General features: G+C 46.9%; 1 protein-coding gene and 1 long non-coding RNA gene across 2 annotated transcripts in view; both read right to left on the minus strand.

The window, feature by feature from the left end:
- The window catches only part of LOC146428446 (scale keratin-like), a 108834-nt gene that overhangs the window by 3843 nt on the left and 79707 nt on the right, over positions 1–25284 (minus strand). The gene's annotated exons all lie outside the window — the stretch shown is intronic.
- Positions 7–1833, minus strand: LOC146428448 (uncharacterized). The gene is made up of 2 exons (XR_014856144.1): positions 1596–1833; positions 7–1033 (listed from the first exon to the last, which is right to left on the minus strand). It is a non-coding gene; the product is annotated as an uncharacterized LOC146428448 (long non-coding RNA).

Here is a 25284-nt window from a genome sequence, read left to right on the forward strand (position 1 = left end):
TGAATGTGTGGGGATGTCCCTGGGGCTGGAAACCATCCAGGGCCAAATGCAGCCAGGGCTCGACCACTTTCTGTTTCCATGACTCTGCTGAAATCGTTGGAATTGACATGAAACAGGAGGCTTCTTCTTCCCTATGCCTTGTACACTACATTGGTTTGTTATCACCTCCTTGCTATTGTCCTTGTCCTCTCCCTCTCCATCTTCTCCTTCTCTTCTTCCTCCTCCTCCTCCTGCTGTACAGAGGTGAATTGTGCTCCAGGAACGCCTGTTGAAATGTCCTAGTGGCAGTGGCAGCATCATTGTTCCCAGGTGACAGAACAGACTCTCTGCAGGAACTTTTCATGTCTCTGATGGAATAAACCCTTTCTCGCTTCCTTTGCACTGGGCTGGAGCTGATGTAGAGAGCAGATTGGGTGATGTCCCCCTGTTCCTGCCGGGCCCTGATGACATATCTGGTGCTTTCCCCATGGTTCTTAGAGACATTTTCCATGTCTTTGGTTCACTGTGTTTGTTTTGTCTCTGCGCATTCTGTCAGTGGGTGTTTGTATCCTGATATCATGTGCAAAAAAAATTAAAAACAGTAACTTTTCTTATCTCTCTATATATATGTAAAAATTATAAAAATTGGATTCCAAATATAGCCCCGGATGGATCTACTGTTTCCTATGCTGTTTCATATAGGTTCTTCGAGCATAAGAAATTCTAAATACATATTAAAAATGCTTGAAAATATAAGTATAGCTTTTGCATATATAAACCAAACAATAAAGGGCCTAAAAGCGGGAGGAAAGAGGATCTCTACGAAGGCAGTAGACAGAGCTCTGTGTACTCAGACGTTTTTTTTGTCACTGGAGCACATAGTCCGAGACCTCGGCTCGGCCTTGAATCGCTGCTGCCACCTGGTGATGAGCGCGGGGCACTGCGCTTGGTCGCTGTTTTTAATGGCTCGGTATTGTCACCTGCAGGCTACACGCGGTACTGCAACTAAGAGACCGGCGCATCCGTATTGACTTAAACGGCTCGCTGACGCCACCTGCAGATAGAAAGCGGTACTGTAACTACGACCGCGCGTACGCGCAGTGACTTGCCGGAGCGTCGCCGTGCCTGCCGCCATCTCCCGCCGGCGCTTGCTCGCGGGAGGTGCCCGGGAGCAGAGTGGAAGCACCACTCGCGGAAGCACCACTCGCGGGTCTCGGCTGCGGTGGCAGTGGCGGGCGAGGGTCGCAGGGAGCCCAGGGATGAGCGGGGTGATTGCCGAGTGCCATTGGGCTGCGGCTGCAGGAACTCGTGAGACAACACACTCAAGATGGCGGCGGAGCAAGGAACGGCGTCATTCCACTCTCAAGATGGCGACGGCGACAGGAAGTTTCGTATAGCAACACTCAAGATGGCGGATAGCTGTGAAACTCACAGCGCCACTCTCAAGATGGCGACAACATACCAGAAATTACGCCCTACCACACGCAATACGGCTGCGCGGGCCCGCGAGGCAAGCCGTCCTTCCCAAGATGGCGGCAGGCTACGCATGCGCTTTCGGAAAAACAAAAAAATGGCGCCGTGGGAGAACCTCTCTCCTCAGAAAGGCGTTTTCCCACCTGAACCCGACTCCGGCCCCAGCTTGCAGCGCGCTCTCGCCGCGGTGCTTCCCAGTGAGGGGACAAGGGTGGTGGGTTAGCGGTGACAGGCAGCAGCAGGGCAGCTGAGTTGCGAGGAGCTGCCGAGGTACCGCGGCTGAGGGCGGCCGCGGGGCTGTGGCGGCGGGACAGGGACGGGCTCTGAGGGACTCCTCGCTTCCTCCCCGCGCTCCCGCCGCCTCTCGCTCCCCGGGCCGGCCGCTCCCGCCCACCGCGCCGCGGATATAGCGCAGGCTCTGCGCCTTGCCGGCTTCCCCCTGCCTGCAGGAAGCGGAGCTGTGGCAGCGGGAGCGGCTGCTGCGACAGTTGTTTGAGCAGCTCATCCATGGCGGCGTCAGTGGGGAGATGTGAGCAGATACCTAAGTCGAAATAGAGAAGTCTAAAATTATATTGAAGTGTCAAAATGCACAAGTTTAAACAGTGTTTTGTGTAAGTGTTAAACACACGTGTCAATAGATCTGTTAAGGTATTCTAAATAATAAGTGCAAGTAGACATAGTCTAAATAGATGAGTGTAAATATGTAAAGGGACGGGGGGGGGCGGAATAACAGAACAGTTCTGGGGAAAGGTTTTGGTTTCTGGCTCCATAAATCCAAGCAGATTTGTCTATCTCAAAAGCCCCAAACTGCAAAGTTTCTTTCAGAAACTGCATGGATTTATGCAGGCAGCAAACAAAACATCCCACATTGTCATGGAAAAGAAAACAAAAAGCGAAAATCCTTAATTTTTGTGGTGCAGAAAAGCACCACAGTTCTGTAAAGGTTAAAACACACAGTTTTTCTCCCACAAAACCCAACTGAACTGACTGAGATAACACACAGGTGATACACTAGATCTTCTGGATTATTACTGAATTTTGCCTGATGTTTTTGACCAGGTTAAATTGCAGTGAATCTGTACCAAAAACCTGCAGCCACAAAGCACAGTAAGTTGTGCTGCAGGACCTGGTGGCCATGGTGTGCCCCTGGCTGTACCTGTTCAGGTGTTCCCTGCTGTGGGGTTAATGCTGCCTCAGAGCAGTGGGGATGGCCCATCAAAGGGCTGCAGTTAAACCCCACAGAGGCTTTTCGGAGCAGGTGAGTGGTACCAAGGCAGAGCTGCTCCGGGATGGAGGTGGAAACTGAAGTTTCCACAGGGAAAGGTGTCTGATAATGACAGTCCTCTGTTTTTCCCCTGTGACAGCAGCTATCCTTGGTAATTTCTGCTGTTTGCAGGGAGTAGAAACCACTGGGGGGATTTGCTTCTGGGAACAGTGATCCATTTCCTAATGGTAGTCCTTGAAACAGAACTGAGGATATGTGAGAAATGAGGATGCTGCAGATAGAGTGACAGGAATGGAGACTCCATAGTGAATGTTGTCTGGTGAGTCTCCTGATGTACCTGATCTAATGCTGTGCTGTCACCAAGTCACCTCATTCTGATTTAAACCGTCTTGGAATCTACTGGAAATACAGCTTGGACTATAAAATGCACGTGGGAAACTTTCTGTTCCCAAGGCTCAGCTTTAGGGGTGTGCAGCTTCTGAATGACACTAATAATTCATATTCCCACAGAAACCTGCTGGGCTGTGGTTCTGGGGCAGGAGTGTCAGAAAAGTGGCATCTTCAGTGCTACTTTAATAATTGCTTGCCTTGGAGCTGCCGAGATCAAAACGAAATGGTGTTCATGCCCCACTTGCAAACCACAGAGCAGGATAAAAGGTGTAATTTGGTATGTTTTTCCTGCTTTATGTTCTCTGCTAATGATGCCCTGAAGTGCTCTGGCTTATGGCAGCATAGTCTGTAACTGCTTCCAGTGCCTGTCTGTGCAGCTGGGTCAGTACCTGAGTGTCCCATGGAATCCCTGAGGCTGGAAAAGCCCTTTGAGACCATCGGGTCCAACTGCTGCCCCAGCACTGCCAAGGCCACCCCTGACCCATGTCCCCAAGCACCACATCAGGAAGTACCCCCTGAGTGACAGGCATTGGGGTGAGGACTGCAGGCACTGACAGTGTCATTGCTCACTGGCAGTGGGGCTGGGCGGTCCCAGAGAGGCTCCAAAACCCCTGGTGTGGAGAACACAGTGTGCAGGGGGGACAGCCCACAGGCAGGCTTGGGACAGCTCTGGTATCTCACCCCACTGCACCTTGCCAGGGAATGGGTGAATCTGAACTGGAACATCAGCCAACATCTCCTGGCACTGTCAGGTACCCCCATATCAACAGTGTATTTTTAGTTTATTTTTTTCCCCCTTGACTTCTCAGTGACTCAAGGACTATCCTTGGGTGGGTTGTTGGTTGATGTCTGACCAGTTTTCTGTGTAGAAAACGGGGAGCAGAAATCTGTGCAAAGCCTCTGTTTCCCCAGAGCTCCAAGTCCTCTCCCGAGCCACAGAGATGCTCATAAACAACCTTGGTTGGAAAATCTGGGTATGAAAATTATCTTGTATCTCAGCCTGGTCCAAAGCACAGAGAACAGACTGGGAAAACAGAGTCCTGAGATTGGGCTGGGAATTTGGCAGTCCCAGGTACAAAGTCTCAGGTACTTGGAAGATGCTTCCATTTTTATATCCCAGCATCAAAATCTTTCTTTCTTGGGTGTTCTCTCATTTGTCTTTTTAAATCCACTGTTAGAGCACTATTAGCTGGGGATCTTGTAGATTGGTGTAAAAACGGAATTTTTATGTGATTTCTTGGACTGAAATGTGGGAAAAGTAACAAGTGCTAAGCAAATGTTGTTTAAGCTCATTCAAATTTGTTGGTCTCCAAGAAAAGAAAGAGCAGGTGAAAAATGAAACTCCGAGCAGGTGATCATTGTGTCCTGAAAAAGTACGTTTCAAGATTAGAGTGCAACACTTCAGATATGAACACAGTGATGTTGCTTAGGAGAGAACAATCACACCCCAGATGCATTTGCACTTCTCTTTGATCTGCAGCGGTTAAGGGACAAAAATATAATTTTTAGGGCATGAGTTTGTGAGGATCTTTGTGATACAGAAGCCTGACACTAAATTAAATATTAAATAGAATACATAAACCACTGAATTAAATATTAAATAAAATACATTAAAAACTCCTGTGTTCTATTTACATGAGAAGTCTGTAAAACCACATCTTGTGGAGAACAATGATATGAACTGGTCCCAGTATCCTCATCCAGGAGAGGAAATAAATAGACTTGTAACAAAAACAACAACAAAAAAGCCCTAAAGAGACTTTTCAGGATCATTGCCAGAACCTCAAACCAGTTTGAGATGTAGTATAAGAGTTTAAATAGGACCAATGTAGAGAATTAAAAATATTCAGGTATAAGTGTGGGAAGCTGTTCCTCATGAAGGAGTATCAGATGAATCCCAGAATCATAGACTATTCCAATCTGGAAGAACTGAAAAGAATCATTGAATCCAACTCCTGACCCTTCACAGGACATTCCAACAATCCCACCACTGGGGACAACCCTCAAAAATCTCCACCAAATGAATTCCAGACTAAATTTGTGGGACTATTTTCAGATGCTGCCTGGATTTTTCCTTCCATCACTGGGTTGAGTGGATCCTGTTCAAAGCAAGTTGATTACACGAGTTCAGTCTTGAGTTTTAGTATTTCTCCCCTCTAATTCAACAGCTCTTGACTTACAGAAGACATTTTAGTGGGCAATTTCATGCAAGGGTCCCACAAAGATCCAGTAAAAGCCTTTAGAGCAGCCCAGTGCCAGGGCTGGACCTGCTGCCCTGCACAGTGGGTTTTGTCAGGGCTCTGGGTTCCTTTCTGATTTATGACTCTTATGGAAGTGAAGAGTATCTCCTTTGCTCTGCTCCCTGTAATGCCAGTGAACACGCAGTCAGACCAGAAAAAGTAAAAAGTAAATTACTGAAAAGTTAATGTATCTTAGGATTTTCCTGCAATGAGCTCTTCTACCATTTCTAGTACTTCTGTTTAATGTTCACAATCTTTAAGACCTGATTTTACTGTGCTGTTTAATTCTGAGCTTAAAATAGAATTTACATATTGGTCTAATAGTGGGTTTAAGAAGAAAAATGAGAGAACACCCAAGAAATACAGACTTTGATGCTGGGCTATAAAAATGGAAGACCCTTCCAATTACCTGGGAATTTGCACCTTCTTTGTACCTGGGACTACCCAAACTGGGTACAAGTCATACATGGCCTTCTGTGCATGAGATTGAGGAGTTCTTTCTTCTTTGATCTTGTCAATTATCCCTTGAGACTTGGGGTTTTCCTGAAAGATTCAGCTCCTGGATCTGTGGGTCTGGAGAGGACTTTGGCTTTGCTTGAACAGGAAAAAGTGGGGGTTTTAAGCTTTTGGATTATGGATGGAAGGTACAGGTTGTGTCTTGGGCACACAGCTGAGCACAAACAATGTCAGAATTGTATTATTTTAAGGAAAGCTGAGAACTGGTGGGCCAGGCTCAGGCTTGGTGAGAGCTGAGGTACTTGAGCTTCACTTCACTGGAATGAAAAGCTGTCAGGGGGAAATTCCAGGCACTGGTCAGTGTGGCCATCCCAGTCCGGGATCAGGACCCTGGGACATGCTCTACCTGGAACCTGCTGGCGGAATTAGGGCATTTCATAGCCCAGAGAAACATAACTGTGGGTGAAGAGGACATTTCTAAAGCCCCCAGAGCACAGTACTGAAGCTGGCTTTTCCTCTGGCACAGATGCTTGGCAGGGATATCTGCCCTATATCCCAGACACATGTGGACAGCTGAGCCCCTCTCCAAAGACTGAGCTCCAAACTCCTCCCTTCTCCTGCCTGATTCTGGCTCTCGGGGAGCTGAGAGGGGATGAGAGGAGATAACACATCTGATCTTGGTGAAACCTCCAGGGGGTGGGAAGACAAGCAGAGATAAAGACAACACAGAGAAATGTTCCTCTGTCCTTGCACATCCAGGTGTCAGGTCCCCCAGCTCCACAGATCCTCCTCTTAGTAGGGAGGAGCAGAGCTGGAAACACCTGTAGGAGACGTCCTTCCAACCCCAAAAGGTGCTTCACTTCACTGAAGTATACAAAACCTGTCTCTGTAGTTCCTCTGAAATGAGTAACTCAGAGCAACTGAGCGTCCCCCCCGCCCTCAGCCTGTCTGCCCTTCCCTACAGGATTGACAGGGGTTGGAAGGGTCTGATGGCATTCCCTGTTGGGATATTGAGGGTTTGGAAGTCAATCACAGAAATAGTATTCCACAGAGCTATTATTTGCCACAGGTCAGCACATGCTGAGGCTGCTCTGCAGGAGTCGCTGTGATCCACAGAATCATTATGTTGGAAAAGGTCTCTAAGGACAAGTCCAACCCTCAGCCCAGCACCACCAGGGTGGGGCTGGCTGCTCCTGGCCCCAAAGAGCACCTTTAATGGTGCACCCCACAGACCCTGCACTGCCTTTTCAAGGTCTTCTGGTGCTATCAGTCACGGCTCTGAGGGCACAAAGGGAGCTCTAATGGACCTGAGGTAACCTGAATCCTCCAGCTGTCCCTGGGCTCCATTTCAGTCAGCTCAGGGCTGTGTTGGAGGGGTGCTGCACTCCACAACAGCCAGGTACCCCAGGGGTGCTGGCCCTCACCCCCTGTGTGGTCCTGGCCATGGACCCCAATCCACAGGACCCCACCTGGTTTGAGCCAGGCCCTGTCTCTTCATGATGGATCTGCCTGGTGATCATGGGGCTCTGGCTGATGCTCTTTACTGTCCCTGGCTCCATATCTGTGTCTGACCTCCATACTGACTTCCCCAATAAATTTCAGACCCACTCATCCACATGAATCCTTAACATCTGAAGTCTTGGTTGAATCTGATGACTGTGTTTGGTTTGCCCTGCTCAGCTCACTGAGGTGTTGATTGCCTTATTTTTCACCAGATCATCATGCTTGTTACCTCAGACACCCTTATTGTTTCCAAATCCATTATTTTCCTGGTTCCACTTATTTTAAAGTTACTTCCTTTTCTCCACTTGTGGTCTATAAGTGACTCCTGAATCTCAGCACTTTGCAGGGATGTGGAGCCAAGATCAGGCTGGACAGGGCTTGGAGCAACCTGGGATAATGGAAGGTGTCCCTGCCCATGGCAGGGGTGCGATGGGATGTGCTTCAAGGTCCCTCCCAACCCAGACCAGCCTGGGATTCTCTAATTTGCTATTAATGTTTCATCACTAATGAGAGGACAGATGTGAGCTTGGTGCTGATATCTTTCTCATATGAGATTAACAGACAATCAACTGGTCCTTCCTATGGGCACACCCCCTGTCTCTTTCCTTTAATTTTTGGAGTTTGGGTAGTTTTTTTTCCCCTCCTTAATTCTGTAATGTGGGTCTTTCCCCAGATTTCATTATTCCTCCCCTTTCATTCCTGCCCTATGACTCTCTTGGACTTTGTCAGATTTCCCTGACCATTTCTCCTTCTATTCTGCTGAAGCTCAAAATTCCCTGGGCTGATAATTTTTTCTTAGTTTAAAATATATAATTTCTACATATTTCTTATATTTTTACTCTCTCCTCTAGTTTTAGCCATGTATGTTCTCAACCAACCAGCTTTAGATCCTATTAAAATTCTAATCCCATAATTTCTGTCTAATTCTGACCCACATTACCCTCTAGTCCCACTCCTGTATTCCTTCTATCCAGAAATTTTGTGGTTTTTTACTTCTATTCCCATTAACCTCTGTCTTCTGACCCATCTGGCCATTACCATGTCCTGGTGTGGCCATATTCTTCCTGTATGTCTGAATGTTTCTTAACCTTTGTTTTTATCTTTTCCCCCTTTTTTATTTTCTTATTTTTAAATTTTCCCTAAAGGGAAACATCCAGACAGAATTTGAGGCAAGCGGGAAAAGAACTTGTTTTACCAGCAAAAACATTGCTTTCCTTTCAAATGCCCAAAAATATGAAGGCTGAAACCCATTTGTTCACAGAATCCTGGAGTGGTTGAGGTTGGAAGGGACAGTGGGGCTCATCCAGGCCCACCTCCCTGGAACCTGGACCATTTCCAGAGGAATTTTGGATGTCTCCCAATGATGGAGACTCCACAACCTGTCTGAGCAGTCCATTCCAGTGCCCAGTCACCCTTTTTTTTTTTGTCTTTTAGTTTAATATCAGTGACTTTCTGACTTGCCCCCACCTAGGACAGAGAGAACCAGGTTTTGCTAATTTAAAGTGAAGCTGTTTTTGGAGGAAATTTCAATGCTAAGGACTTTTCCTGGAAAAAATGCAGAACGATTGGAGGCAGTGTTGATGGGGTTGGTTTCATCCCTGACTGGAGCTCTGCTCCCACCCCATGCAAATCCAAGGATCCCAGAGTGCTGAGCAAACACAGAGCACACAAAGGTGTGATTGTCCTTGGGGTAACATTTTAACTAAAGGGTCAGAGAAAGTACCGGCCATTTGGTTTATAAGCAGTAAAAAGTCCATAAAAGCAACGGCACAGCCAAGGAGAATTTGCATTAAATATTTTGCATGAATGGCATGTTCTGATAAAAAATATCAGAGCCGAGATAGAAACACTTAGATCTTTCCAGGAACTTAATTTGGTTTTTTTCCCCCCAGGAATCTGAAAGACAAATCCCATGTTCTCCACTGCCTGGGATGTTTGCACTATCAGGCACTGGAATCAGAATTGATGATAAAGTTGTTTTATTGCTGTTTTCAGTCCTGTCATGGTGAGACACTTTTTGTCCAGATCAGTAAACGTTCTGCTTTGCTGTTCCAGTGGATGAGGTGACACAGTGAATCCCAATATCCCTGTTAGCATTCATCTGCATTAAAAAACAAATACCCCAAGTTTGGTGTCTCCCAGCTGGGGACTGTATTGAATTGTCAGTCAGGTGATTTATTTTAGGCAACTTTGATATTTTGCTGTCTCCTGATAGATGTCCAATGATGGGATTAGGATTTTAATAGAGTCTAAACTGATACCTGGGGAAAATACCGTGGAAAATCCAGTGCAAGGTGACCAAGGTGGTGAGAGGTCTGTAGCACATCAGGGTGGGAGGAGATGAGCTTCTTTAAACTGGAACAAAGGAGAGGAAAACGGTGAGGGGGGTAATAATGAGGAACTGGTAAATCATGGAGAGTCTGTTATTTCCAGACTTCTTCAAGAGTCTGTTATTTCCTGACTTCTTCAGAGAGGCACATCCAGTGACATTTCTGTGACTCTCCCAAGGATCCATGTCTCAGTTTGCTCATGAGCTGCTTGGCTTTTAATAGCTCTGGAAGACTTATTTTTTGGGTATTTTCAAAACTTGTACCAAGTGTGATGCATATTGGTGGGTGAAAAATAGATATTTGTCATTATTCTGAACCTGCTGCACAATAATTTCGCTAAATTGCCCTTGTCTGGTATTATTTGCCTTTTTGTGCTCTAAGCTGCTCCTTATCTTTGATCTCTTGTTGACTCAGACCTTCAGGGCCTTGGCAGAGCTCTTGTGGTGGCTCTGAATGAGGTCAGCAGGGACAGATGTGGGTGAGTGAGCACACAAAGACACAGAGAGCAACACGGAACTTGCAGGAATAACAAAGGCTCCATTCCAGCAATCCAACTGTTGAACAGATTGTTTTGGGGAAGGGCGGAAGGTGTGAGCCCTGATAAGGCAACAGCAGAGATAACTCATCACCAGAGCGCAGTGAATTCACAGAACATCACACAGAGAATTCTCTTCCTTGTTCCAGAAGGAAAACAGATCACGCCAGGGGATTGTCCCATGTTGAAGATGTGACCTAACCCTGGTTTGTCATTGCCAGTCAACAAAGGCCTTAGAGGGACATGGAGATGCCCCAAGGGTTGGATCCCCTCTGCACAGGAGCCAGGCTGGGAAAGCTGGGGGTGTTCAGCTGGAGAACAGAAGGCTTCAGGGAGACCTCAGAGCCCCTTCCAGTGCCTAAAGGGGCTGCAGGAGAGCTGGAGAGGGACCTGGGATAAGGCCTGGAGGGACAGGACAAGGGGGAATGGCTTCCCACTGCCAGAAGACAGGGTCAGATAGGATATTGGGAAGAAATTCTTCCCTGTGAGGGTGGGGAGGCCCTGGCACAGGTTGCCCAGAGAAGCTGTGGCTGCCCCTGGATCCCTGGAAGTGTCCAAGGCCACGTTGGACAGGGTTTGGAGCAACCTGGGATAGTGGAAGGTGTCCCTGCCCTTGGCAGGGGGTGGGACTGGATGAGCTTTAAGGTGCTTCCAACCAGCCCCTCTCTTCTCCCTCTCTCCTTTATAGGGATGTAGGAAACATTATGAAGTGCATGGGAAGGCAAGTTCAGGGTCCCATTAGATTTACTATAGGATGTTTAGGGGAGGAACCAATGGTGGGGGAATGGAGGTGTTGATGGAATTTGGAGAGGAACAAGCACAGGGAAAAAAATAAAGCTTGGGGGACAAGAGTGGCTAAAGCTGTGTAAAGAGCTTACTAAGTAGTGTGATCCTGATCAGTGCACTATGACACAGCTTCTCATTAACCTCCACTCCCAAATCCTTTCCTGGGTCAGGGACTGTTTATTCCCTCTGCAGGGAGGTCAGACAGCCCCTCTGGAGTGGGACTGTGGGTGGAGGGCTCATGTGCCAGGGGTTGGAGCTGTGTGGGGGTGTGGGGATGTGATCCCAGCGAGTGTCCAGCCAGACAAGCCGTCCAGCTGGGTAAGAGCCTTGGGAGCCAGGAGTCTGCATGTGTGTGAGGCTGTGAAAACCAGAGGATTTGACTGCCAGAGGCTAGGGGCGGCCTGGCCAACTGCAGGAGAGATTTTGGAGTCAGGAGGGGTCAATGGGGAAGATCCAGGAGCAGCTACTGGGTTGATGTGCAGCTACTGGAGATAAACCCCAGCCTTGCTGAGCCTGATGGGCCTGTGGCAGCCTTGCCTCTGTTGGGTTACAGATTCTGCACCTCCCCATGAGAAACAGCATGAAAAGAGAGCCATCAGTTAAATCAGTCAGGGACTGGCATCTCTGAGAGGCACTTGTGGGGTTTGTGAGTACAGGAAGTCAGGAGACAGCTGGCTTGGAAATGGAGCTGGACTAATTAATGCAAATAAAACAGGAGCTCTGCTTCGAAGAGTTTATGGCAGGAATGATGTTTGTTTTGTGTGAAATAGGGGCAATTGCAGATCCTGGCTCCTGAGCCTAGATCACTCAAAGCCGACAAAGGGCCGCTTACAAACCACTCTCATTTGTGGTGAAGTTTTATGGGAGGATGTGGGTGTTCAGTCAGGTGGCATCCAGGTTATTGGGGCCTTCTCTCCCACCAGCCTTTCATCTTCTCCTCCATAAAAATAACAAATCAATTCCAGCAACACTCTGGCAGTCGGGACTGAGGAATACTATCTTTTACTGCCTGGTAAAGCTCTGCATGGGACTGTGACATCATCTCTGGGTGTTCTAGAAGGTGCCTCCAGAAGCTGTGCCCACTGTCTCCAGGTGGGTCACAGCAGTCAGCACCCCATGGATGCCATCCCTCACTGTGGGGATCCTCTGGGAGCCATGCTCTGGGGGGGGATGTCCCACACTGGGTCATAGGTGTCTCTCCAGGATGCAGGTCAGGGGAGGATCAAAAGAGCATCCAGCTAGAAAATGAGCCTTTGGAGAGAGAAAATCCCTGGGCTGGTGACAGAAGTACCCAAGGCAGAGGAAAGTGAAGGAAGAGATTTGTACAGTGAGGTTAAAGATCGGAGTGTAGGGAGGCACAGACACTGACCATGACCAGGGAGAGGACCCAGGGAATGGCTGGAGCTGTGTCAGGGAAGGTTTAGGTTGGATTTCAGGAAAATGTTCTTCCCCTGGATGGTGCTGGGCACTGCCCAGGCTACCCAGGGAATGGGCACAGCCCTGAGGCTGCCAGAGCTCCAGAAGCATTTGGACAATGCTCTCAGGAATGCATGGGGTGGGCTTGTTGGAGTGTCTAGGCAGGGCCAGGGGCTGGATTTGATCCTTGTGGGTTCCTTACAGCTCAGCATATTCTGTGATTCTGTGACCAGAAACAATGAAATGGTTTGGGTTGGAAGGGACCTTAAAGACCATCTTGTTCCAGCGCCTGCTGTGGGCTTGGATCCACTGGTCTGAGTCTGGAGCTCAGAACGTTGGAACGTGCAGCTCTGTGAGCCTGACTTTGTTGGGTCAGTGCATTAGGGGTGAAAGGGAGAAACAGAGGGTGCAAGGGCCACCAGGAGCCACTGGAGATATGTCCCTGTGAAACCACAGTGGCTCACACACAGCTGGGCCACAGACCTTTTGATCTGGACAGATCAACAGTGAGCTTCAGACCTGTTGATCCAAGCAGATTTATAGTGAGATACAGATCTATTGATCCAGACAGATTTATAATGATTTACATATCTACTGGTTCACATTTAGTGAGCTACAGATCTATTGAGCCAGATTATTGGTGATATGCAGATCTATCTATTGATATGTAGATACATTCATTGATAGATCTGTGTGCTCTATTGATCCACACAGATTTACATTGAACTACAGATCTACATTTTCCTTCCAAACCAGAAGCAATTTTATCTGGGTCATTCCTGGGAATTGCTTGTCTGAGTCGCTCTTAAGGCCCTACAAGCAATGGAAATTCCACAACTTCCTCAGAAATGTACAAAGCTTCACCATATCTGTTATTTAAACCCTTTCCTTTTGAATCAACTCTTTGCTGCAGTTCATAGAATCCCAGAATCCCAGAATGGGTGGGTTGGAAGGGACACATTAAAAGTCATCTTGTTCCATCTTTCTGCCATGGGCAGGGACATCTTCCACTATCCCAGGTTGCTCCAAGCCCTGTCCAGCCTGGCCTTGGACACTGCTAGGGATGGGCAGTCACAGCTTCTCTGAGCACCCAGTGCCAGGGTCTCCCCACCCTCACAGGGAAGAATTCCATCCCAATATCCCATCTATCCCTGCCCTCTGGCAGTGAAAAGCAATTCCCCCTTGTCCTGGCACTCCAGGCCCTTGGAAATAGTATCTCTCCCTCTTTTTGGCAGGCTTCCTTCAGGCACTGGAAGGGGCAATTAGGTCACCCCAAAGCTTCTCTTGGGAAGCTTTTCCCTGGAAAAGAAACAACAGCCCACAATTCCCAGTTTTGCTCATGGATATGGGCAGTCCAGCTGTGTTCTCTTTTATCAACTCCCTACAAATCCAAGGGCTTTTTTCATCCTCAGCCTGAGCTAATCTATTTTCTGCTTTTTTTTTGTTCCTGTCTTACTTGTCTGTCACTCCAGAGACAGTTGTTGTCCTCTCTGGAATCACACCAGTTGTTCCATATCTTCCTGAGGTGAAAATCTCTCAATGAACGCAGAAGGATAAGAGGAAGGAAGGAACAGTGGCTGGGAGAGGACAAGAGGAATCAGGGTTTGCCAAAGTACCTGTGTTATTTTATTTTATTTTATTTTATTTTATTTTATTTTATTTTTTTATTTTATTATATTTTATTTTAGTATTTTCCTTAATTTAATGTTATTTTTATTTTTAAAAGTTATTTTATATATTCTACTTTTACCATTTCATTTAATTTCATTTATTTAATTTCATTTTTTATAGCTTATTACGATATTTTATTTTTGTTTTATTTCTTATGTTTTATTACTGTATTTTCTTTTGTTTTATTTTTTCCTGCCTTTATTTCTCTTGTGAGCCACACGAGGGCAATCTTATCCTGTCATTTGTGGGAAATGAGCTCTTAAATTCCCTGACAAAGGTTAAAGAGGCTCTCAAGAGCTATTTCCTACCAGAGAGCACAAAGGGAAACATTCCTCTTGGACTGGAAATGCATTAAAGGGCAGAACAGAACTCAAAATTTCAAGGAAAATAAAAACAAAATATATTCTTGCACTCTGTCTTGCAACTTTCATTAACAACTCCCTGCTGGCTGTCCCAGCCATCTTCTTTTCCTTCATATGGCTATGAAATGCTTCCACTGGGATCCTTTTCCAGAACTTTCCCAGGGACTGAGGTGAAGCTGACTTGCTTTTAGTTCCCAAACTTCCTCTTCACCTTCCTCTGGAAGAAGGGTGAGATGTTAAGGTTTATTTTTCAGGAACCTCCTTGTTCCCCATGACTTTTCAGGGATGACAGAAAAGGTTCTTGCCATAATCCCAGCCAGTTCTCTCTGTGCTTTGGGATGCATCTGTCCCATCCCACGGAGCTGTGTGTGTCCAACGGGCACAAGAGATCCCCAGCTCTGCCTTCCCCTCCCACAGATCCTTCCAGGAGTGTTTCAGGGCAGACTCAACATAGGAAAAAGGGGAAGGTGTGGAAATATTGAACACCTCAGCCTTTCCCATGTCCTCTGATACTACGGAATATACCAGTTTCACACACAGGCTCGTTTTCTTTCCATTCCACTGGATGATGCAGCATGGGATGATTCCAAGCCCAGAGGAAGATGGCAATGGAGCCTAAATCTGCTGGGATCTGAGTACAAAGGAGCCCCAGTTCCGATCTGGTTCTATAAAGAAATTTTCCGGTGTCTCCTCCCTTGTCAATTAAATTGTCCTTTATTAGAGCAACCTTAGAATGCATTTTCCCTGGAAGTGTCCAAGGCCAGGCTGGAGCAACTTGGTCTAGTGGAAAGTGTCCGTGGGGTGGAACTGCATGATGAGCTTTAAGGTTGCTCCCAGTCCAAACCATTCTATGATTCCATGAGCTGCTGTACTTGGGTCATTCTTCAGCACATCCTTCCCTGGGACCAGACCTCTTCAGATGAGTGAAAGAGTTGAGTGACCCTTGAACAAGTGAAACTTTCCAGCCTCTGTGACAGCAAATGCAGCCCATAATAGTCCATTGCCAGCAAAAAAATGCAGCTGTGGCTTCTTTCATCCTACAAACCTCACCAAGAAGCAGCTGGACAAACCTTTTCAGGCGTAAGCATGAAGTTGGGCAGTGCTTCCTTCTCCCTATGAGCAGTGAATGCAGGAAAGCAGTAGAATTCCCCTCATGGAAAAGAATCAGAATAATGGAATATCCTGAGCTGGAAGGAACCCACAAGAATCAGAGCCCAGTTTCTGGCCCTACCTAGACACTCCAACAATCCCACCCTATGCATACCTGGGAGAACTGTCCAAATGCTCCTGGAGCTCTGGCAGCCTCAGGGCTGTGCCCATTCCCTGGGGAGCCTGGGCAGTGCCCAGCCAGCATCCAGTGCCCAGCAAAAGGATTTCTTCGGCCTGTTGCAGCCCAAATTGAACAGTGCCACATTGAGCTGTGTGACTGGAGTAAGGTCTGCTGGCACTCGAGATTGACAGTCAAGTCCCAGCACCAGCCACTGCTGGGAAAGCAGCTCAGACAGGCAGAAGTGCTGGGATAAAGCAGGAAACCTGGATATGTTACCAGAGGATCTAAAGCAGAAGCTCAGCACAGGCTCCTGAGGCCATCAAAGTGCTCAGGAAACAGCTCGGGGGCTGATGTTAAACCCCTGCAGATGTAAAGCCTCCAGCAGCCCTTGAGCCCTTGGTTCTGAACATCCACAGCTTTAACTGCTCTTCAGTGAGCCCTGGGCACTGACACAATTTGAGGGGCACTAATTAATATCACTACAAAAATATTGTTGCCTCACTACATCATTAGAGCAGCAAGGAGAGCTCAGCTCCTACATGCAGAGGAGGGTTGGAGAGTTCTTTCTGTTGGAGGTATCCCTCAGGGAAAGAAGGAGCTGTCCCCTCAAAATGTAGCTCAAGGCTGTTAAAAAGATGTTCTGCCAGGTTTCTGGTGCCGGAGAGAAAATCAGCTCAGTGGGGAACCACCCCTCCTGATCCAAAGTCCCTTCAAAAAGAGTGGGAAATTGGTTTAAACCTAGTTTTGGTAGGATAAGGAAAAGAAACACCACTGGAGGAAGGGGGAAAATCTTCAACTGGGCAGTGGTTAGAGTTAGAAAGGATTTTCCTCCTTAGACACCTGAGCACAAGGTAACTGTTGCACATGGAATCATGGAATCACTGAGGTTGGAAAATACCTCTCAGATCATGGAGTCCAACCACTAGTGCAGCACCACTGAGAGAAACAAGGGATCACAAAACAAGCAGGAGATGAAACTACTGACACCAGTAAAGTCCTCAGGGCTGAATTGGCATTTTTGTGTAGTATTTTGGGCAGGCACAAAATCACTCGCCAGCCTGGGCCAGCTGGAGACAACTAATCTATTCATTTTCCCAGTACAGTGACTTAGCTCAAGCTCTGTGTCTTGCTCAGAACGTCCTGGAGATTTTTTATCTGCTTCATGCACAGGGAGCTCCTGTCTGCACGTGAATGTTGAGGGAACTGGCATGGAGAGACACCAGGAGGCAGAAAAACACACTCCATTCCTGAGGAAGTGGCTTGAAACTGAAAGGGAATAGGGTTAGATTGGATACTGGGAAGAAATTCTTCCTTGTAAGGGTGGGAGGCCCTGGCACAGGTTGCCCAGAGAAGCTGTGGCTGCCCCTGGATCCCTGGAAGTGTCCAAGGCCAGGTTGTGTGGGGCTTGGAGCAGCCTGGGATAGTGGAAGGTGTCCCTGCCCATGGCAGGGGGCGGCATTGGATGTGTTTTAGGATCCCTTCCAACCCAAACCATTCTGGGATTCCATGACCCACCTTCTCCTCACACTCTACCCTGTTTTCAGCTTGGATAGAGTTTAAATCCTCTCCTAAACAGCTGGTACAGATGTAATTGGGTGCAGAGAAGAGTGAGGTGAGAACATGGGAGAGCAACAGCTCTGCAGACACCCAGGGCAGGGCAGGAGGAGGGGCAGGAGCTGCTGCAGCTGCCAAAGGTGAGATTGCCCTGAGATTCCATGGGGAAGCCCATGGGGAGGCAGCTGTGTGCCTGCAGCCCATGGAGGGCATGGTGGGGCAAAGATGCACCTGCAGTCCCTGGAGGAACCCATGCTGGAGCAGGAGATGCCCAGGAGAGGCTGTGAGGCCGTGGGAAGTCCGTGCTGGAGCAGGGTCCTGGCAGGGACCTTCAGACTCATGGAGAGAGGAGCCTATGCTGGAGCAGGGTCCTGGTAGTACATGTGACCCCTTGGGACCCTCACTGGGGCAGTTCCTGAAGGACAGACCCTGTGGGAGAGTGACCCACGCTGCAGCAGTTTGTGGAGAGCTGCTACCCATGGCATGGACTCAGGTTGGAGAAGTCCATGGAGAACTGTCTCCTATGGGAGGGACCCTGCGGTGGAACAGCAGCAGGAATAATGTGTAATGAAGTGAACGTAACCTCCCTTCCCATCCCTGTGCTGATGGAGGGAGGAAGCAGAACTGGGCAGGAGTGAATCATAGGAGAAAGGTGTTTTTAAGGTCTGCTTTCACTTCTCTTTATTGTGCTCTGATTTTGTTAGTAATACATTCAATTAACATACCTAATTCCTGTTTTTCCCGTGAGGGTGTTTGTTGAAGGATCTCTCCTGGCCCTTATCTCAAGCCATGAATCCTCTGTCCTATTTTCTCATTCCTGTCCAGCTGTGGAGGGCAGTGATGGAGAGGTTTTGTGGGTGCCTGGAATACAGCTAGGGTCACCCCACTACAGCTGGGCACAGCAGAAAAGCATTGATTTAACTGTTTTTGTCCTACCTAAGAGGAAGATTCCCATTCCACCCAGCCACTCTTGTCATGGGGACACTGTGGGTGTTGGGGGGCTGACAACGGTGTCCCCTCTGCTTACACAGTCCAAAACTGCCACTTCTGGAGGCAGAGCTTGTTGTTATTCACATGAGAAAATAATTTTAAACATCTGTTGTTAGCTCACTGTGTTTTGACTTCCGTGACATCATTATCATCTCCAGTAGACTCTTTTTCTTAAAAAAAAAAAAAAAAAGAAAATGACATCTGTGTACATTTTCAGAAATGCTGAAAACTCAGAATCTGTTCTCACCTTCGGGGACCTGACAAATGGTTTGTCATAAAATCAGTGGGTTGAATATGCACAACCTGGCGATGGGCTGTTGATAAACCCATTACCAGGGCTTGGAGTAACTCTTAATTTGGTGGGAGCTGCCACTCCACACTGTCAGGTTACACTTACGTGGAGCAGATGTGCTGCACATTGATTTATTCATGTGCCCAGAGTGGAACATCTTTCTAAATAAAAGTGAAATGTAATTTTAGCCCAAGGTCATTATTAGTATTCCTTATTTTGTGCTTGTTATCAAAAGCTCATCAACTACATCTCAGTGATCCCAAAACATGCTTTGGGACTGTCTAACCTAGTAGACACCTTTAATTTCTTTAACCTTATTCAAGTTGTTAAATTTCTAATTTTTTTTTCTTCTGTTGGATGAGATGAAGCAATTTTTTAGGGTTCATAGCACAGTGATCCATTTTACTAGGGATTTTAATATTCTGACTGGATGTCCATTTTTTTCCCTGTCTTGTGAGGTTAATAAGCACCTTAGTGGGTTTTTGTTGACATGTACTTCAAAGGATTTTTGTAAACTTTCAGTGTAACCTGAGGTTTGGACTGAGCAAACTTGAACCCATGCATCTCCCTCCTCCTCTACGATGAGGAGTTAGGGTTAGGATTAGGATTAGGATTAGGATTAGGATTAGGGTTAGGGTCAAGGTCAGGGTCAGGGTTTGGTTAAGGGTAGGGCTAGGTTTAGTATTAGGGTTGTTACCTATGCTGAGGTCTGGGTTCAGCGTTATGGTTTGGGTTATGTTTAGTGTTATGCTAATATGGGTTTAAGGGGTAGGTTGAGAGTTCTGGTTAGCTTTCTATTTAGGGGGTTTTTAGGGGTAGTTTTTGGGTTACAGTGAGGTGAGAGCTTTTTCTAGGTGTGCTCATTTTGATCACTATCCACATACGGAATTTCGGCAGCTCAAATCTGTACAAAGCGATCACTTTCCTTTTGATCGTTGGGGTCAATTTACACATGAAGCTGGGATTCCTGAATTTGTGTTTTATTTTTTTACTGAGGTGAGTCTTTCCTAGGTCTCCTCCTGCCTGGTCTCTTCCACAAGCTGCTGCCTCACATTCATAGCTTTTTCTGTTCCTTTTCAGTATTTGGGATCAGCCCCTTTTCATTTCAAGAAATATTTGGCAGAGGGTTTGAAACTTCTATTTACCCTGCAGAGTTCTGTCTGCCTTGGAATAAGAGGAGACACCTTTCCCTTTCCCTCAGCAGTGGTGGGACTTTCCTGCAGCCCAGCAGGGCACAATTACAGTTATTCCCTCTGAGTGTCTGAGGTCCCTGCCATGGTTCTTCCTTGTCTTCTCCCAGCTTTTGCTCTGGCACCTCCCTTTTCCTTCCTGGGCAAACATTTCCTCTCCAGCCATGTCCTGGTTGCTCTGTGCAGCTTCTCCAGTGGAGCAGCCCTTTGCATGGACAGCCATTGCCATCCAGTCACTTTACTGATGATGGAGAGGGAATGGCCAGGACAGGATGACATCCTTACTGCTTTAAGGATGAAGGATGGTGGAAATGAGCAAATCCATGGCTGCAGTGGGCAGACAACAACTGTGGCACTGGGGGTGGAGGAGCCATACCTGGAGAGATGTCTCCCAAGACAGGTTATGCTGCCGGGAATATGGCAAACAAGAGCTGATGGCTGGGCTGGGACCACAGGGGATGATCCATGGGCATGGAGAAAGATCAGCAACAGGTCGCTGCCAGAGCCAGGCAGTGTTTCTGAAGAGTGGGGAATTCACCTTCCTTTGTTTCTACACTCACACCAACCAGCTTAAAACACAGAAGTGTGTTTATCACAGAATTGTGGAATCAGTTTGGAAAACCTCTCAGATGATGGAGTCCAGCCATCAACCAGCACCACCACCATGTTCACTCTTAATGTATATTCCCAAGTGCCACATCCCGAGGTTTTATGAACACTTCCAAGGATGGTGACTCCACTGCTGCCTGACCAGCCTTTCTGTGAAGAAATTTTGCCAATACCCAACCTAAACTTCCCCTGGCACAGCTTGAGGCTGTTTCCTCTCATTCCCCTTGTTCCCTGGGAGTAAAGCTTGTCAGGAACTTGTGGAGTTTAATAAACCATTAAAACATCTTCTTATCTGTGCTCAGGGTAAAGATTTCCTATCTCAATGCAAACGAATGCCAAACAACCCCGAAATGTTATTTTAGCCCATTTTAAACAACATTCCCCAGACAGCCCTGTGGATGTGCCAGAATGAGGTCCTGTGACCTTGTTCAGAGCTTTCCAGATGCTGCCTTGAGCTCTGGATTAATCATTTCCCTTTCCCCCCTAATTTGACTCGATTTTCCTGCTTCTGTTCAATGGAGCTGTGGCATCCAGGAGTGGGACTTGATCCATGTGGGCCCCTTCAACTCAGGATATTCCCTGAATCTGTGATTCCATAAATGGGTGCTCACACCTGACTCTTCCCCTGCAAGCTCAGCTGCCCCAGAATTCCTTTGGAGACCCTCTGGCATTCAGTAATATTTAGCAATGGATCATATAGAAGGTGTTTAATGATTAATGGTATTTGGAAAAATATCATATACCCTGAGAAGTTTTACACTCTCTCTATTCCCATGCCAGCAAGTGAAGATTTGCAGAGTGAGGTAATTTTATTAAACCAACTGATAAAACTGGAAAAAGAAGAGAAATGCTTTGGAAATTCAACATCTTCTTTGAGTCTTAACCAGAAACCGCACATTTCTTGCCAAGTTCTGGCTGAAAATAGCTGTGCTGAGTTTCACTTAATTTTTTTAATCAGTTACAATCAGTTTGGAATTACAGGATGGTTGGTGAAAATGTGGGGTGTGATAATTATTGTGGAGTAAAAGATATTGCTGGAGCAAGGAACAAATAGTGGGAATCCAGAGTTGGTCCCTAAATCAGCTCCATGATGACCTTGGGGATCCATTGCCCCTCAGCAGCTCTAGCCCAGATTTCCTTTCACTACCATCCCAAGGGAATTTTCCATGCTCTGAAAGGAGCATTTCTGCTGCACCTATCCTGGGCTCCAGAAGATTTTTCGGAGCTCAGAGGAGCTCTGGGAGTGCTACAAGATGCTCCACTGCCTGTGAATCCACGAATGAACTCCCTTTCCACACATTAATTATAGGCTTTACTGAAGAAAATCAAAGGAAAGACAGAAGCAGATGGGAAGAGATATTTAGACATGTTAATGATCTCTTCCCATGCCTAATGGAAGAGGGTTAAATGTTGAATTCCACAACTCTTCAAAACCTTTGGGTAAGCACTGACCGGGGCAGTTACAAGTTGCTACATTAACTGTGAAATTGTCCAGTCCCTGCTGGAGACTCCTGATTTTGTCAGAGTTGGAAATTCCCAGGATGATGCTCCTTTGGCAATCTGCAGGTGGCTGAAATGCCTCTGGATAACAACACCCCATGACCAGGCAGATTTTTATCTGTGGCATCCACATGGATTGCAGTCAGTCCAGATGGAAATGAGGGTACAGATGGGCAGTGGGTCAACAAGTCTGATTAATAAAGCAAATACAATTTATGGCTGTTAAAAATTAACAGTGCTGTTCTTGGGATGTCCTGGACATTCCCTATGTGTTCCTCCTGTCTCAGGAATATTTGCACCCCTGTTTGCTTATGGGACTGTTTGAAGTTTGGGGCCTGGGTGTGATGGAGTTTCTTTGCTGTGGCAGCCCCTGAGCTCACAAACTCCCAGTCTGGGGTATCTTGGATCAAAGCTCTTTGCCTGAAATAAATTACACTTCCGTCAGCCTTTCTGTTTCCCTTCTGCACTTTATAAACATGGAAACATATCTCAAAATCCTTGGTGTGCAAGTACTGATCTGCCATGATCACCACATTCTTAGTCTGTGGATTGTAGAGACATGGATATATATTCCCTGTTTGGGAAACAGGGAAGGGGTCAATCAAATGGACAGCAAGCCAAGGATGTCCTGGGAATGCAGAGTAATCCCTGGGGAATACCCTGGCTTAGCAGGACCTGCCTTTAACTGGTTGGATCAGGCATCTTTTCATTACCTTCCCTTGCCTGAAGCAGGAGATGGGAAGTGAGGCATCTGTCCTATGGGAAGGTACTTTTGGGCATCACAGAGCTAATGAAGGTCCAAGAAAAGAGGTGTCAATTGACGATCTTTGCATGGAATCATCAGATGGTTTGGGTTGGAAGGAGACTTTAAAGATCAGCAGGTGGGGTTTGCTCACTGCTGCAAAAGGCAGAAGCAACAAAGGATTTATGCCTGGAAGTGTCCAAGGCCAGGTTGAACAGGGCTTGGAGCAACGTGGAATAGTGGAAGGTGTCCCTGCCCACGGCAGTGGGTGGAACAAGATGAGCTCTCAGGTCCTTCCAGCCCAAACCACTCTATAATGAATTCTCTGATGTGATTCTACAGCAGGAGTGTGAATTTCCGTCTCAGCAACAAATTCTCAAAGTGCCTGAGGAAGAACTGGAGGAATTGTCTAGGAACAAACATTTCTGTTTAATATCTTTGCAAACCTTCCTCCTCATCGGGGCAGGCTGGGAGATGCCAGGCTGGGAACCTGGAGGTGAGAGCCCAAGTAGCTACTGTGATTTCAGTCCAGATTGATTCAAATGTAAGAAGTTCACTCATTTGTAAGAAATTCACTGATATTCTTAAAGTCATCCTGTTAGTCATTATGCCAGTGATGGGCATGCTGTTACCACAGGGCTGGGGTAAATAAAACCCACAGTATTTCCAGCATATTTTGCCTCCTTGTCTTGCTGAATGGCTCACATGTTTGGACTGGGCTGGAGGCACAGCTGAACACTAATTCAGGTTGAAAAGTAACATAGGCTAACAAACTTCTTGAGCCCAAGAAACACAAGTAAATTATTTAAGTGTTACAACCCATTTGAAGAGAGACTTGAGAAGCACTTTGCCTGTTTTGTTGTTGCTGGTTTAGTAGGTTTATTTATTTATTTATTTATTTATTTTAAGGTAAGGGCAGAAATGGACATTCAAATATCCTTCTGTAACTTTGTAAAAGTCTGATGTAAAAATCCACTTCTCCCAGGAGATGGCAGAAGAGCCCCGATGATAGCCAAGGACAGTCACTGCTGGGTGACGGATATTTAAGCACTGGGAAAAATCTGGGAGCTGTTGAGCTCCGATCCAAAGGATCAAAACCTTACAGATTTACAGCTGAGGCTTTTCCTGCTGTCTGTAAATTCTCCTGCTCTGCACACAGTGCTGTGTCACGGCTGGGTTTTGTGTCACAAAAAATCATCTGGGAGCAGAGGAAGGTGGAAAGGGCTGCGCTGTCTGTCGGGAAGATGTTGGGCAAGGAGTGATGGCTTGACAGTGTCAGGTTTGAGGTTAGGACTGGGACTGGAGGACTGAATTCCTCAAAATGAGATCACCATAATCACATTTTACAAGTCTGTGGGTGGGAGAGGATGGAAACTTGGACTGAGGGAGCCACAAAGCTCCTGCACCTGGCTGTGTGTGGACTGGGGCTGTGTAACAGGGAACAGGGATTTTAGGCAGCAGCACTGGCACAGAGTGTGTTGGACTGGCTGAGAGTGAGTTGGAGCTGCTCCAGCTCAGAACTGACACCTGGAATGTGATGTGGAGGTGCCTTGCAGGCATCAGGCTGCCTGGTCATGGAAACGCAGACTGGTTTGGTTTGGAAGGACCTTAGAGCTCAGCCTGTTCCACCCACTGCCATGGGCAGGGACACCTTCCACTATCCCAGGCTGCTCCAAGACCAGTCCAACCTGGCCTTGGACATTCCCAGTGATGTGGCAACCACAGCTTCTCTGGGCAGCCTGTGCCAGGGCCTCATCACCCTCATGGAGAAGGATTTCTTTCCAATATCTCCTTCTTTTCCAACATCCCACCTAATCCTGCCCTCTTTCATCCACCAAGGAACTGTGGCAGCACATTGTGCTCATTGTGCTCAGCCCATGGAGCTGTAAGGGGACCAGGCGTGACATAGCCAACAACCCAAAGGGGTTTTAGATGGCCAACACCAAGGGCAGGGACATCCCCCTTTTCTGGGGTGCTTTTCTGCTGCAAGAAACTGGTTGAACCCCCTCCGTGTCCTCAGCCAGCTGTCCCATCTCCTGCTCACACGCACTCAGCAACTTAAAGACTGTTTTCCAGAAAGTTGATCTACCAGCCTGAACAGTCTTTACCTCAATGAATATTTAAATACTTCATAGGAAGCTGAATATCTTTAAAAGGCAGGAGAGGAAAAGCGTCATGGCAAGAGATCTCAGATCTGCTGTTCAAGGGGTTTTGTGCAGGGGAGCAAAGACTGAATCTGAACAACTTAATTGTCTTCTGCAGTTTCCAAAGTGAGTTCAGACTGATATTACCAATCTTACAGATATTTCAGATCTCCCCAACAAAAATAAGGAACCTAAATACCAAGGGCATGTTTTAGACAAGTGCAGAGTTCATCAGGCACCAATGACCTCAACCCTGTCCTCCAATGAGGCTGTGATGGAGGAAGAGCCAACCCAACCTTCTTTACCCCAGACTATAAAATCTGCCCTCACAGAAGTTGCTTTGTTGTTTCTTTGTTTAAAAAGTCAAGGTTTAACCAGGTTACTTAATCTGCTGCACTATTTTTGCAAAAGTGTTTCTTTTGTTTTATTCCTGAGGTCTTTGCACACCTTACTCTGCTTGGAGTCTAACACTTAATGAATTCAAGAGTTTTCCAGAACATCAGAGGCAAAAGGCACATACTGAATGATACAAAAATCTTCTTTTCTTTCAAGGTATATAACCAGCTGCCCATTCATTTTAACAAAGACCTTCCATCTCATTTGTCATAGAGAAGTATAACACCATTG

This window comes from Lichenostomus cassidix, chromosome 21, assembly GCF_008360975.1.
Source record: "Lichenostomus cassidix isolate B80296 chromosome 21, HeHo_3.0, whole genome shotgun sequence".
Classification (NCBI taxonomy): Eukaryota; Metazoa; Chordata; class Aves; order Passeriformes; family Meliphagidae; genus Lichenostomus; species Lichenostomus cassidix.